The 14,026-nt window shown below is 46.8% G+C and overlaps 5 non-coding genes and 1 pseudogene across 5 annotated transcripts; 4 read left to right on the top strand and 2 right to left on the bottom strand.

Moving 5' to 3' along the window:
* Window positions 1-125, top strand: LOC136278804 (U2 spliceosomal RNA; annotated as a pseudogene).
* A 2,472-nt stretch (window positions 126-2,597) lies between these two features.
* LOC136278795 (U1 spliceosomal RNA) lies at window positions 2,598-2,761 on the top strand. Its single transcript, XR_010716563.1, has one exon. It is a non-coding gene; the product is annotated as a U1 spliceosomal RNA (small nuclear RNA).
* Window positions 2,762-3,744: 983 nt separating this feature from the next.
* On the bottom strand, window positions 3,745-3,863 carry LOC136278781 (5S ribosomal RNA). The gene has a single exon (XR_010716550.1). It is a non-coding gene; the product is annotated as a 5S ribosomal RNA (ribosomal RNA).
* Window positions 3,864-4,379: 516 nt separating this feature from the next.
* On the top strand, window positions 4,380-4,570 carry LOC136278797 (U2 spliceosomal RNA). The gene has a single exon (XR_010716565.1). It is a non-coding gene; the product is annotated as a U2 spliceosomal RNA (small nuclear RNA).
* A 2,475-nt stretch (window positions 4,571-7,045) lies between these two features.
* On the top strand, window positions 7,046-7,209 carry LOC136278794 (U1 spliceosomal RNA). Its single transcript, XR_010716562.1, has one exon. It is a non-coding gene; the product is annotated as a U1 spliceosomal RNA (small nuclear RNA).
* Window positions 7,210-8,191: 982 nt separating this feature from the next.
* LOC136278808 (5S ribosomal RNA) lies at window positions 8,192-8,310 on the bottom strand. Its single transcript, XR_010716568.1, has one exon. It is a non-coding gene; the product is annotated as a 5S ribosomal RNA (ribosomal RNA).
* Between the last annotated feature and the right edge of the window lie 5,716 nt (window positions 8,311-14,026).

Below are 14,026 nucleotides of genomic sequence, written 5' to 3'. Positions count from 1 at the left end.
GCTGCTCATTGAGCAGCTCATATATTAAACTGATTTTTGGAACTGGGCTGTGGAAAAGAGGCTTGCCTCGTCCCAGCCACGGGTTGCCTCGGTATAGCACTACCTCCGAGTGCGGCCCACTTCCCTCTGGGGAAGACACATTCAATCCAAAACAAAGTCAACGGTATAGCATTCTTTTATGTTTACAGGAGCCCCGCCCGCCCTTAGAGGGGGAAGAGGTGAAAGAGGGATGATAATTCAGACAACAGACAATGGCAGGAACGGCCGCTGGCCTACGTTTTCTGAAGTGCGCAAAGCACTACCACAAGGACCTAGGGGTAAGTGGATTTTTTCACCGAGGGCAGACGCTGAAAAAGCATACTTACCTGACGCGGGTTTTGCCTGCGTTATAGTATCGCGCGTGGATTCGTGGATTCACAAGTGTCTTTGGATTAAAGAAGCAGGATTTTTTGTAAGTATTATTGTGTTCTGGTTTGGCTGTTTTTTTCTGGTGACCCTCCCAGGGACTCATGCTCGGCTCCTTGCCGTAACCTGGGGTAGCCAGTCTCTGGTTGTTTTTCCAGTCTTGGGCTGGATTGGCTTTTCTTCTTGGCTTTTTTGGCCTGTTGAGTGTGGTATTTTGCCAGCTCACAGGTTTTGCCGTTTTTTCGGGTCACCCATCCACTTTTGGGTTGTTTGTTTTTGCCATGGGTGTTGAGTGTGTCAGGACGTGCGTGATTCACGCGTCAGTGATGTTGGCTAATTATGATAAGGACCGTGTGATGGCTCTCCTTAGGGAGCATATTGATTTTGAAAGGCTTTCTGCCATTCAGTTTTGCCCTAGGGGCTTGATTCGTATTACTTTTAAGAATGTCTCAGACAAAGAAGAATTTGTGCGTATGGGTTCACTGGCGTTGGATGGGCACGATCTTAGTGTGACGTCTTCTGATAAGCCGCCGTCTTTTGTGTATGTACACTATTTTCCTGCCGAAGGTGACGATGCTCTGATCTGTGATGAGCTAAGAAATACGGAGAAGTTATCAGTATTAAGCACCAGAATTTTTCAGGAATTCCGGGCCTTCTAACTGGGTCACGGATTCTTAGGATGTTATTATCGGATCCAGTCCCTGCTGAGTTCCGCATTGACGACTATCCTGTGCGGGTTTGGTATAGGGGTATCCCTCCGTTCTGCCAGATATGTAAAGTTAATGGCCATAAGGCCGCAGATTGCCAGTTCAACGGAAAATGTAGAAGGTGTGGTTCCCCAGACCACAAAGCGCATGCGTGTGTCCGGCCGTGGGGTCAGTCTGTTGTTCCAACAGAGGCAGCTGTCCTGAGGCGGTCCCTGACCCCTCTGGGACTGTTGTGCCTGTTGTCTCTGAAAGTTCTGCCGGTTTGGATAAGGGTGTGGTTGTGGATGTGATTGAGGGTGCGGTTGAAGATGTGGTTGTGGAGAATGTGGTTTCGGATGAGGATGATGAGGATGTAGTCGAGGGTGTGGTTGAAGATGGGGTTGTGGAGAATGAGGTTTCGGATACGATTGAGGATGCTGTGGATGCTAATGTGGAGGATGAGGTTGCTGTTAGTACCCCTGTTCCTGTCCCTAGTCGAGTTAGTGCTCCTGTTGAGTTGGGGCTAGCCCCCCCGGTCCCTGTAGTGACTGAGGATGTGCAGACCCCCGCAGATTCTGTTATTCGTAGGAAGGTTTTGAAGTGGTATCGGGATGAGTTATGCCGCTGTTCTAAGGATCAAGCCTTTGTTCTGTCCTACAGGGATATGAGGGTGCGTGAGGTTTCCCCTACGGATTTTTTGGAGTTGGTGTCGGTAGTTTTGGAAAATGGGGTGTCTCTCAGTGTGGATCCAAATCTTCTTCGTATCGCTAGAGTGGATACGAGTGGTGAGCAGTCTGAAGTGGGTTTTGCGCAGTATCTTCTTGAAGTACAGGGGGACCCTTCCTTTTTGATTGGTTTCAGGGGCTCTCTTGTTGACCAGATTGGTCCTACGGAGCATGATAACGTTTTGTGTGTGGAGTTTGTGGACCTCAATGGTCGGCAATGTCGGAGGCTTCCCGCCAAGGCTTTGTGGGTTAAGAAGGCCACAGTTTGTAATTTTACCAGTACCAATGTGGATAATAGTGTAATTAATGTTGTAAATGATGGCGTTTCTAAGTCTCGTCCTGTGGTCCCTACTGCTGCAGTTCTTGCTGCAGAGCTGCTGAAGCGTTCTGCCCCCCTTCTGTTGTGGGAGTTCCGAAATGTAGGAAGAAATTGTAGTAAATATTAGTAAACAATACTATCTAAGTAAATAATATGTGAATAAAGTATTTAAGTCCTGGTTTTAAATAATGTAATATTGTAAATAATAGTTTTTCTATGTTTTTGTATCCGTTTTTGTTCGTTTGTTTTGGAGTGGGCGTGTTCAATTTTTGGGTGTGAGTGTGTTCAATGTTTGCGAGGTGGGGTTCGATTCCCCAACGAAGTTGGTGTCTGGTGGCCCTCGGTTTATGGTGGACCCAACCCTAAGGCATTGCACTTTCAGCCATGGGTTGGATTAGGTCTGAGATCGGCAGGCATTGCACCGCCCTCACGGGAGCCTGGCCGTTCACCTTAAATATAAAAAAACTTACCTGACGCGGGAGGTACTGTGATCAAGGAGGCAGTCCTCTCAAGGCGAGGCCCTTTCATTGCACTTCGACTGGGTTGACCCTTGCGATTACCCCAAATGTGGGTAACTCGAGCGTATAATTTCTGGTAGTGGGGACCTGCGTTCGCGCTCGTCCCCGCAAAAGTCATCCAAACTATGTCTATATGGCCCTCTTACTGACTATCGAGGGTATTTTTGCTTTTGCAGTGGACCGGTAGACTTGCAAAGAAAGCAAAGGACGCACAACTGGCCAAGGTGTTGGCACGTTTGGAGGGGTAGAAGTGCATTGGAGAGACTGGAGGAAGGAAACAAGGTGAGTTTCGGGGCGGTGCGTAACTTTGCTGGCTGTTTTTGTTCAAGGCCTGTCTGCTCTATTGTGTGTAAAGTCCTGTTCGTTTGTATTTGCAGGTTGTGCGTGCCGTGCCGTGCTGTGCTATGCGCGCGAAGGGAAAGGAAATGAAAGGAAACCAAACGGCCGATCGACCGAGCGAGCGAGCATAGAAGGGCATTCGACTTGGACCGTGAGTACACTTTGAACCTTTTGAGCGGTTTTATTGTCACTGGAGCCGCTTTTAGAAATGCTATTGCTATCGTTAGTGTATCCTTTGTGCGAGCAAGCGAGTGAACGAATGAACGAGGGAAGGAAACAAACTAGCAGAGTAGTAAAAGTATCGAACCTTTTTCCCGATTCGTTTGCAGTCTGAATCCAACCATTGTCGACTTTCAGTGCCGTTTTTCGCGCGCCTCCTCTTGGAAGTGTGCGAGTGTTTTGCCACGTCACGATGGCTTAAAACTGCGTCTCAGAAGTGTGCGTTTTTTTCCTATTCATTTTTTCGTTCGTTATTTGGAATGATTTGATATCACAGAAGTAGAATTTGACATCATAAACTGTTCATCTCGCGCGTGCTCACTCGCTCGCGCGCGCTCTGTAAGAAAAGTCGATCGCACTAGAGTTTTCGCCATTAGCTGGCCGATTTTTGACAAAAAGGTGTTTTCCCCCCCTCGTTTTTTGCTTTGATTTTGTTCCTCACTCACCTACGGCTCTCTATGTGAAATTGTGGTGTATGGAGAGCTATTTATTGGGATAAAACGTTTAGAGATGTTCGCAAGACAAAAAATTGAAGCCTACAACACGGGGTATTCCCAGGCGGTCACCCATCCAAGTACTAACCCCGCCCGACAGGGCTTAACTTCGGTGATCGGACGAGAACCGGTGCTTTCCCTGTGGTATGGTCGTAGACGAGGAAATGGGGTCGAAATTCTGCTTGTTATCGGCCAGGTTCAGGCTGTAAAGCGGCCACATCCCTGAGTGTAGGCGAATTTGAAATTCTAAAGCCCTAGTTTCGTTACTCTAACCCTAAGAAATCGATACTCTAACCCTAAGAAATTGTTACCCTAACCCTAAGAAATGGTTACCCTAACCCCGAAGTCGTTACCTAACCCTAATGTATTTTCCTCAACCCAGTTAACACATTGAGGAGCATCGATTTGAAGCACTATTCCCTAGGGAGGGGAGGGAGGGGTCCCAAGAGACATAACGTGTCCTAAAAACCTATTATACAATGTTTTAGCTCCGTAGGTGCGTGTATCTGGCTTTAAAATCTTACAGTGAGGAGATACCAAACGGGTCAGCCTCTGGGACCGTCTGCGGGACTCGCAAGGGCTTGTGGGGGCGACCTGCTACTATCCACCATAAACCGTGGGAAGGATCCCTCGACCACCCCCCTCACCCAGGGCATGCTTCGGCATCGTTCGGCATCGCTTCTCGGCCTTTTGGCTAAGATCAAGTGTAGTATCTGTTCTTATCAGCTTAATATCTGATAGCTGCTCATTGAGCAGCTCATATATTAAACTGATTTTTGGAACTGGGCTGTGGAAAAGAGGCTTGCCTCGTCCCAGCCACGGGTTGCCTCGGTATAGCACTACCTCCGAGTGCGGCCCACTTCCCTCTGGGGAAGACACATTCAATCCAAAACAAAGTCAACGGTATAGCATTCTTTTATGTTTACAGGAGCCCCGCCCGCCCTTAGAGGGGGAAGAGGTGAAAGAGGGATGATAATTCAGACAACAGACAATGGCAGGAACGGCCGCTGGCCTACGTTTTCTGAAGTGCGCAAAGCACTACCACAAGGACCTAGGGGTAAGTGGATTTTTTCACCGAGGGCAGACGCTGAAAAAGCATACTTACCTGACGCGGGTTTTGCCTGCGTTATAGTATCGCGCGTGGATTCGTGGATTCACAAGTGTCTTTGGATTAAAGAAGCAGGATTTTTTGTAAGTATTATTGTGTTCTGGTTTGGCTGTTTTTTTCTGGTGACCCTCCCAGGGACTCATGCTCGGCTCCTTGCCGTAACCTGGGGTAGCCAGTCTCTGGTTGTTTTTCCAGTCTTGGGCTGGATTGGCTTTTCTTCTTGGCTTTTTTGGCCTGTTGAGTGTGGTATTTTGCCAGCTCACAGGTTTTGCCGTTTTTTCGGGTCACCCATCCACTTTTGGGTTGTTTGTTTTTGCCATGGGTGTTGAGTGTGTCAGGACGTGCGTGATTCACGCGTCAGTGATGTTGGCTAATTATGATAAGGACCGTGTGATGGCTCTCCTTAGGGAGCATATTGATTTTGAAAGGCTTTCTGCCATTCAGTTTTGCCCTAGGGGCTTGATTCGTATTACTTTTAAGAATGTCTCAGACAAAGAAGAATTTGTGCGTATGGGTTCACTGGCGTTGGATGGGCACGATCTTAGTGTGACGTCTTCTGATAAGCCGCCGTCTTTTGTGTATGTACACTATTTTCCTGCCGAAGGTGACGATGCTCTGATCTGTGATGAGCTAAGAAAATACGGAGAAGTTATCAGTATTAAGCACCAGAATTTTTCAGGAATTCCGGGCCTTCTAACTGGGTCACGGATTCTTAGGATGTTATTATCGGATCCAGTCCCTGCTGAGTTCCGCATTGACGACTATCCTGTGCGGGTTTGGTATAGGGGTATCCCTCCGTTCTGCCAGATATGTAAAGTTAATGGCCATAAGGCCGCAGATTGCCAGTTCAACGGAAAATGTAGAAGGTGTGGTTCCCCAGACCACAAAGCGCATGCGTGTGTCCGGCCGTGGGGTCAGTCTGTTGTTCCAACAGAGGCAGCTGTCCCTGAGGCGGTCCCTGACCCCTCTGGGACTGTTGTGCCTGTTGTCTCTGAAAGTTCTGCCGGTTTGGATAAGGGTGTGGTTGTGGATGTGATTGAGGGTGCGGTTGAAGATGTGGTTGTGGAGAATGTGGTTTCGGATGAGGATGATGAGGATGTAGTCGAGGGTGTGGTTGAAGATGGGGTTGTGGAGAATGAGGTTTCGGATACGATTGAGGATGCTGTGGATGCTAATGTGGAGGATGAGGTTGCTGTTAGTACCCCTGTTCCTGTCCCTAGTCGAGTTAGTGCTCCTGTTGAGTTGGGGCTAGCCCCCCCGGTCCCTGTAGTGACTGAGGATGTGCAGACCCCCGCAGATTCTGTTATTCGTAGGAAGGTTTTGAAGTGGTATCGGGATGAGTTATGCCGCTGTTCTAAGGATCAAGCCTTTGTTCTGTCCTACAGGGATATGAGGGTGCGTGAGGTTTCCCCTACGGATTTTTTGGAGTTGGTGTCGGTAGTTTTGGAAAATGGGGTGTCTCTCAGTGTGGATCCAAATCTTCTTCGTATCGCTAGAGTGGATACGAGTGGTGAGCAGTCTGAAGTGGGTTTTGCGCAGTATCTTCTTGAAGTACAGGGGGACCCTTCCTTTTTGATTGGTTTCAGGGGCTCTCTTGTTGACCAGATTGGTCCTACGGAGCATGATAACGTTTTGTGTGTGGAGTTTGTGGACCTCAATGGTCGGCAATGTCGGAGGCTTCCCGCCAAGGCTTTGTGGGTTAAGAAGGCCACAGTTTGTAATTTTACCAGTACCAATGTGGATAATAGTGTAATTAATGTTGTAAATGATGGCGTTTCTAAGTCTCGTCCTGTGGTCCCTACTGCTGCAGTTCTTGCTGCAGAGCTGCTGAAGCGTTCTGCCCCCCCTTCTGTTGTGGGAGTTCCGAAATGTAGGAAGAAATTGTAGTAAATATTAGTAAACAATACTATCTAAGTAAATAATATGTGAATAAAGTATTTAAGTCCTGGTTTTAAATAATGTAATATTGTAAATAATAGTTTTTCTATGTTTTTGTATCCGTTTTTGTTCGTTTGTTTTGGAGTGGGCGTGTTCAATTTTTGGGTGTGAGTGTGTTCAATGTTTGCGAGGTGGGGTTCGATTCCCCAACGAAGTTGGTGTCTGGTGGCCCTCGGTTTATGGTGGACCCAACCCTAAGGCATTGCACTTTCAGCCATGGGTTGGATTAGGTCTGAGATCGGCAGGCATTGCACCGCCCTCACGGGAGCCTGGCCGTTCACCTTAAATATAAAAAAACTTACCTGACGCGGGAGGTACTGTGATCAAGGAGGCAGTCCTCTCAAGGCGAGGCCCTTTCATTGCACTTCGACTGGGTTGACCCTTGCGATTACCCCAAATGTGGGTAACTCGAGCGTATAATTTCTGGTAGTGGGGACCTGCGTTCGCGCTCGTCCCCGCAAAAGTCATCCAAACTATGTCTATATGGCCCTCTTACTGACTATCGAGGGTATTTTTGCTTTTGCAGTGGACCGGTAGACTTGCAAAGAAAGCAAAGGACGCACAACTGGCCAAGGTGTTGGCACGTTTGGAGGGGTAGAAGTGCATTGGAGAGACTGGAGGAAGGAAACAAGGTGAGTTTCGGGGCGGTGCGTAACTTTGCTGGCTGTTTTTGTTCAAGGCCTGTCTGCTCTATTGTGTGTAAAGTCCTGTTCGTTTGTATTTGCAGGTTGTGCGTGCCGTGCCGTGCTGTGCTATGCGCGCGAAGGGAAAGGAAATGAAAGGAAACCAAACGGCCGATCGACCGAGCGAGCGAGCATAGAAGGGCATTCGACTTGGACCGTGAGTACACTTTGAACCTTTTGAGCGGTTTTATTGTCACTGGAGCCGCTTTTAGAAATGCTATTGCTATCGTTAGTGTATCCTTTGTGCGAGCAAGCGAGTGAACGAATGAACGAGGGAAGGAAACAAACTAGCAGAGTAGTAAAAGTATCGAACCTTTTTCCCGATTCGTTTGCAGTCTGAATCCAACCATTGTCGACTTTCAGTGCCGTTTTTCGCGCGCCTCCTCTTGGAAGTGTGCGAGTGTTTTGCCACGTCACGATGGCTTAAAACTGCGTCTCAGAAGTGTGCGTTTTTTTCCTATTCATTTTTTCGTTCGTTATTTGGAATGATTTGATATCACAGAAGTAGAATTTGACATCATAAACTGTTCATCTCGCGCGTGCTCACTCGCTCGCGCGCGCTCTGTAAGAAAAGTCGATCGCACTAGAGTTTTCGCCATTAGCTGGCCGATTTTTGACAAAAAGGTGTTTTCCCCCCTCGTTTTTTGCTTTGATTTTGTTCCTCACTCACCTACGGCTCTCTATGTGAAATTGTGGTGTATGGAGAGCTATTTATTGGGATAAAACGTTTAGAGATGTTCGCAAGACAAAAAATTGAAGCCTACAACACGGGGTATTCCCAGGCGGTCACCCATCCAAGTACTAACCCCGCCCGACAGGGCTTAACTTCGGTGATCGGACGAGAACCGGTGCTTTCCCTGTGGTATGGTCGTAGACGAGGAAATGGGGTCGAAATTCTGCTTGTTATCGGCCAGGTTCAGGCTGTAAAGCGGCCACATCCCTGAGTGTAGGCGAATTTGAAATTCTAAAGCCCTAGTTTCGTTACTCTAACCCTAAGAAATCGATACTCTAACCCTAAGAAATTGTTACCCTAACCCTAAGAAATGGTTACCCTAACCCCGAAGTCGTTACCTAACCCTAATGTATTTTCCTCAACCCAGTTAACACATTGAGGAGCATCGATTTGAAGCACTATTCCCTAGGGAGGGGAGGGAGGGGTCCCAAGAGACATAACGTGTCCTAAAAACCTATTATACAATGTTTTAGCTCCGTAGGTGCGTGTATCTGGCTTTAAAATCTTACAGTGAGGAGATACCAAACGGGTCAGCCTCTGGGACCGTCTGCGGGACTCGCAAGGGCTTGTGGGGGCGACCTGCTACTATCCACCATAAACCGTGGGAAGGATCCCTCGACCACCCCCCTCACCCAGGGCATGCTTCGGCATCGCTTCTCGGCCTTTTGGCTAAGATCAGCCAACACGTAAGTTTGTTTTTGCTGTTGGTAAGCGTGTTTTTTCCTTAAACTTTTTTCGCTTTGTGTGTAAAATAGTTAGTTTAGTGACATGGATGCATGCGAGAATATGGTACCTATGATTGAGGAGTCGAGTAATGAGATGCCTGTTGAGATGCCTGGTGATTCGAACAATGAGATGCATGATGATTTGAATAATGTGGTGCCCGAAACAAATGCAGAGAACACTGAAGACCGCCATGTCGTCAATGGCGACTCATATGCTTCACGGGCAGCGAGAACGGTAGCCCACGAGTACCCGTCGAGGCAGGAGAGGTTTAGATTCTCAGAGAATGTGATGCCGCAGCGGCCAAGGACTGCCTTTTTCACGCCCAGCAAAACGACGACGGCGAAGTCGGTTTTTGAAGCGCTAGAGAATGCTGACATTGACGCGACAGAAATAGCATGTTTACAAAGGAAAATGAATGGCGAGGTGACGGTCACTTTCAAGACCATTTCTGCAAAGGAGAAATTTCTCCGTTTGAATTCATTGCAGGTCGACGCCGAGCGTTTCGCCTTACAAGACGTTGACAAGCCACTTACTTTCCTAACGATATACGACGCCCCTTTTGAGCTGTCGGATCTGGCTATAATTAAACGCCTTGCACCTTATTGCGAAGTTCTACACTATCGTCGGGGCAAGCATTCGCTGGCCCCAAATATCTACAATGGCCTTCGACATTATCGTGTACGCATTTCAAAACCGATCCCCAGCTTCCTCCGGTTTGGTAAGTTCCAGGTGTTTGTAAAGCATAGTGGTCAGGTACCTACGTGTCGTAAGTGTAATCGTCCCGGTCACTTCAGTAATGTTTGTCCCAACCGTATCTGTTTTAATTGTGAGGGTCTCGGCCACGAGGCCCGCGATTGTCCTTGTCCTGTTTTGTGTTGTCTGTGTAAGGAGGAAGGGCACCTGGGGATCAATTGTGTACACTCTTGGTTCTCTCCTCCCGTTTCTCCAACTGACGAGCAGGACGATGTCGCGGTAGAATCCGACGACGATGATGGATTGAGCGATTGCTCTTATGGTCGTGGCGCAGATTATCTGCTTCCCGCTTCCCCTCTAATTTCTGAAACTCCTTCCCCCGTGCCTGTGGACGATACTTCTTCTGTTCCTGTTCTTTCTGACTCTAGTGATTCGCCTTTGCCTTCTTCTCCTGACTCTTCAATTCTCAACACCGATGGCCTCGTAAAATCTGCTCAATCTGTGCCCGACCCGCCGCGACATCGTATTCCTGCTCTTCTTTCTGACTCCCTTTCGGCCGCTACTAGACGTTCTTCTTCTCCTCTCTCTGCAAAATCAACGCCTTCTCTTCCCTCTGAACCTGTTCTTGATCCTTCTCCGTCGCCGCTCGACTGCTCGGAAGATGGCATGAACGCCACCATGGATTTAAAGAGGAAATCGGCGGATGCATCGCCGAAACGCACAAAGAAGGGCAAGAAAAAACCTCCACATAAGTGAGTTTAATTATGTTGCGTGAGTCTTTTTTTCCAAGAGTTTTCCTTTTAAGCTTTTAACTGTTAATGCAAGGGGTTTTGCTAGTCCCCTTACTCATAATTTTTTGTTTGATTCGATCGAATCTTCCAACTGTGATGTTTGTTTTGTTCAAGAAACCCTAGTCAGTTCTGAATCCACTATTAAATCCCTGTCTCGCAGATGGCTGGGCCGTTGTTTCTGGTCTCCAGCCTCTGGTAGACAGGGTGGTGTGGTTACTTTAATTTCGTCGAAATGTTCTGATGAGATTGTCTCTTGGAAAAAAGACTCACACGGTCGTATTGTCAGTATTTTGATCAGGAGCAACGGTGTAGAGGTGAATTTAGTTAATATTTACGCTCCCACTAATCTTGCAGAGCGAAAGATTTTCTTTGATTCTCTCCACGAATTTTTTATTCCTTCCGATGCAATCATCATCGGAGGGGACTTTAATTGTTACGATAACGTTCTCGATAAATTTGGTGGAAACGTTTCTATTCACAAAGAATACGAGTCTTTGAAAAATGATTTTGCTCTTGTTGATGTTTGGCGCAATTTGCATCCCGGCTCAAGGGAATTTACGTGGTTCAATTCGTCCTTGTCTATCGGGAGTAGACTTGACAAGTTTTTGGTTTCAAGGGAGTTGTTGTCACCCGGCGTGGAGTGCAACATCTCACCTTGTCCAATTTCCGATCACGATTTTGTTTCCTTCGTCTTTGACATTCCCACCGGGGTCAAACGTGGCCCGGGTGTGTGGAATTTTAATAATTCCCTTCTGAAAGATAAGGACTTTTGTACCACTATAGAAAAATTGATTGATTGTCATCTACGTTTTTTGCCCTCTTTCGCGAGCTTTCAGGATTGGTGGGAGTTCTTGAAACTGTCCATCAAAGAGGAATCGATCGCCTTTTCGCGTAATAAACGGAGGCGGTTGCGTAAAAAGCAGGTATATTTAACGAATAAGTTAATTCGTCTCCGTCAACGTTTAGTTGGTGGAGACAACACCGTCTCCGTTTTGATTTCTGACACGGAAAGCCAGTTGAAAGCCCTTCGCGTTAAAGAAATCGAGGGGATCATGATTCGGAGCCGCGCACAATGGCTGGAAGAAGGCGAGCGGCCTAGCCGTTACTTTTTTAACTTGCAGAGAATCAAAGCTCAGAGATCACACATCTCTTCAGTTTACGATCTAAATGGCACCGAAGTCTCCTCTCAGGAGGAGATCGAAAAAGCGCACGTTGATTTTTACTCGCGTCTTTTTTCCGAAGAGCCTGTTGACGCGACCTTGCAGGACGACCTTTTGTCCTCTCTGCCGCGTCAACTTTCTCCCGATCAAGCGTCGTCTTGCGAAGGCCAGATGACGCTTGATGAAATGACCCTTGCGTTAAAGAAAATGAACAGCAATAAGGCACCTGGCCCCGATGGCCTTTCTGTTGAATTTTATGTCAAATTCTGGGATCGGCTAGGTCCGCACCTGTGCCGTGTCCTTAATGCCTGTTATCGGGCTGGGGAGATGTGTGAGTCTATGAAGACAAGTAATACGCGTGTCATCTTTAAAAAAGGTGACCGTAAAGATCTGAAAAACTGGCGACCGATTTCTCTTTTGAATGTCGATTATAAAATTTGCTCCAAAGTTCTTTCTCTTCGTCTCTCTAAGGTTCTAGAATTTATCGTTGATCCTGATCAAACCTGTTCTGTGCCCGGACGTAAAATTACATCGAATTTGCACGTTCTTAGAGATGTGCTAGATCATATCGATCGTACTAATGAGACCGGTATTTTGATTAGCCTCGATCAAGAGAAAGCTTTCGATCGTGTCAATCGCACCTTTTTGTTAAATTTATTGTCTCGTTTCGGTTTTGGTCCATCCTTTTGTTTCTGGATCAATACCCTATATAATGGCGCTAACATGCGCATTATTGTGAACGAGTGGTTGTCAGACACGATACCTTTATCCCGCGGGGTGAGACAAGGAGATTCCCTGTCTCCCTTGTTGTACATTCTTTGTGTTGAAACTCTTGCGTGCAAAATCCGAAATAATCCAGATATCGAGGGCTTTCTCCTTCCGGGCGCACGAGGTTTATGTTATAAAGTGGGTGTTTATGCTGATGATACGACCTGTATTGTTAAATCCTATCGTTCCCTTCAATCTTTATTTAACATGATCAATGTGTATGAGGGTGGGTCTGGAGCTCGTCTCAACGTCGCAAAAACTGAGGCCATGTGGCTGGGAGCATGGCGTTCGCGCGGCGACCAGCCGCTTGGCCTCAAGTGGGTGACGAAAATGAAAATTTTAGGCGTTGTTTTTGGCCCCGACACCGATGCCGATAATTGGCGACCAAAGCTCGAGAAATTAGAGAAACATCTTAATCTCTGGAAATCTCGATCTCTCTCCCTTGTCGGTAAATCCCTCATAATCAATGTGTTGGGGATTAGTAAACTTTTGTATCTCTCTGCTGTGTTGTGTGTCCCTAAATGGGTGGTTTCGAAAATTAACAATTTAGTCTGGCCTTTTCTCTGGGGATCCCGCATTGAAACGGTTAGCCGGATGACTTGCCACCAGTCCCTCGGGAAGGGTGGTCTCGGCATTTTTAACTTTCAGACCAAAAGCGATTCTCTTAAGTTGGCGTCCCTCATTTCTATTCTCGATGATCGCGAGTCGAAGTCTTTTTTCCTAACCAAATATTTTCTAGGTTCTAGACTTGCTTCTTGCCGGCCGGAGTGGCGTTCTCTTCGTGACAACTCCACTCCGAGCACACAGAATTTGACACCCTATTATGAGAAATGCTTTTCGATTCTCGCCTCTCTTCGCGGGATCGTTTCCCACCAAGAGTGGCGAGATTTTGTTTTCTCTTCCAAGAAGTGCTATTTAGCTCTCTTGAGAGAGAATTCTGCCTCCCCGATTCTCCATCGCTTTTGGTCTGCCTTTCTTCCGATAGATTTTGATCTCGACCGTTTCTGGGTTTCTGTTAGGGATGATTTTTCCGAAAACTATAAAAACGATATACTTTGGTTAATTGTCCTCCGCGCTGTGAAGGTACGCGACTCCCTAAAAAATTGGGGGTATATCGACTCTGACAAATGCGCGTCCTGCTCCCGTAAAGAGACAATTGATCATTGTTTTCTTAACTGTGTTCGTGTGAAACGTGTGTGGTCGTTCTTCTCTCCTGTTCTCTCTTCTCTTCTTGGCTTTCCTTTCTTGCCATCGTGTACTCGTGTTTTCTTTTTCCGTTGGGCTCCCGTTAGCCCTAAAAAGGCTCAGTTAGCCCGCTTCTTAATCAAAACGATTCTGTACGGTGTCTGGAAGTTTCGCAATAAAGCTACCTTTCATAACGGAAATGACACTCCCGAGGGTATGATTCGTTATATCCTCGGTGATGTCAGGAACAGAGTAGCTTGTGATTTTTTTCGGCTTCCGTTTTCGGAGTTTAAGAATGTTTGGGAGGCTCCAGGTCTTTGCCGTTTCGATGGCGATTCTTATAAATTATTGATGTAAATATTTCTGTAAATAGTAATTAATTGACCTAGTAATAGTAACAACTTTTTAGGTTCATTAGTTAATTGATAGCTTAAGATTTATTTAGGTGCATTAGGTTAGGGTGTATTAGGTTAAGGAATGTCAATAATTAGCCTTAATTTATTTAGGTACATTAGGTATATTAGTGTAAGGAATAG

Source organism: Pocillopora verrucosa, unplaced genomic scaffold, assembly GCF_036669915.1.
Source record: "Pocillopora verrucosa isolate sample1 unplaced genomic scaffold, ASM3666991v2 scaffold_56, whole genome shotgun sequence".
Classification (NCBI taxonomy): Eukaryota; Metazoa; Cnidaria; class Anthozoa; order Scleractinia; family Pocilloporidae; genus Pocillopora; species Pocillopora verrucosa.
Note: the sequence above shows the minus strand (reverse complement) of the source record. Positions and strands in the feature narration are given on the sequence as shown.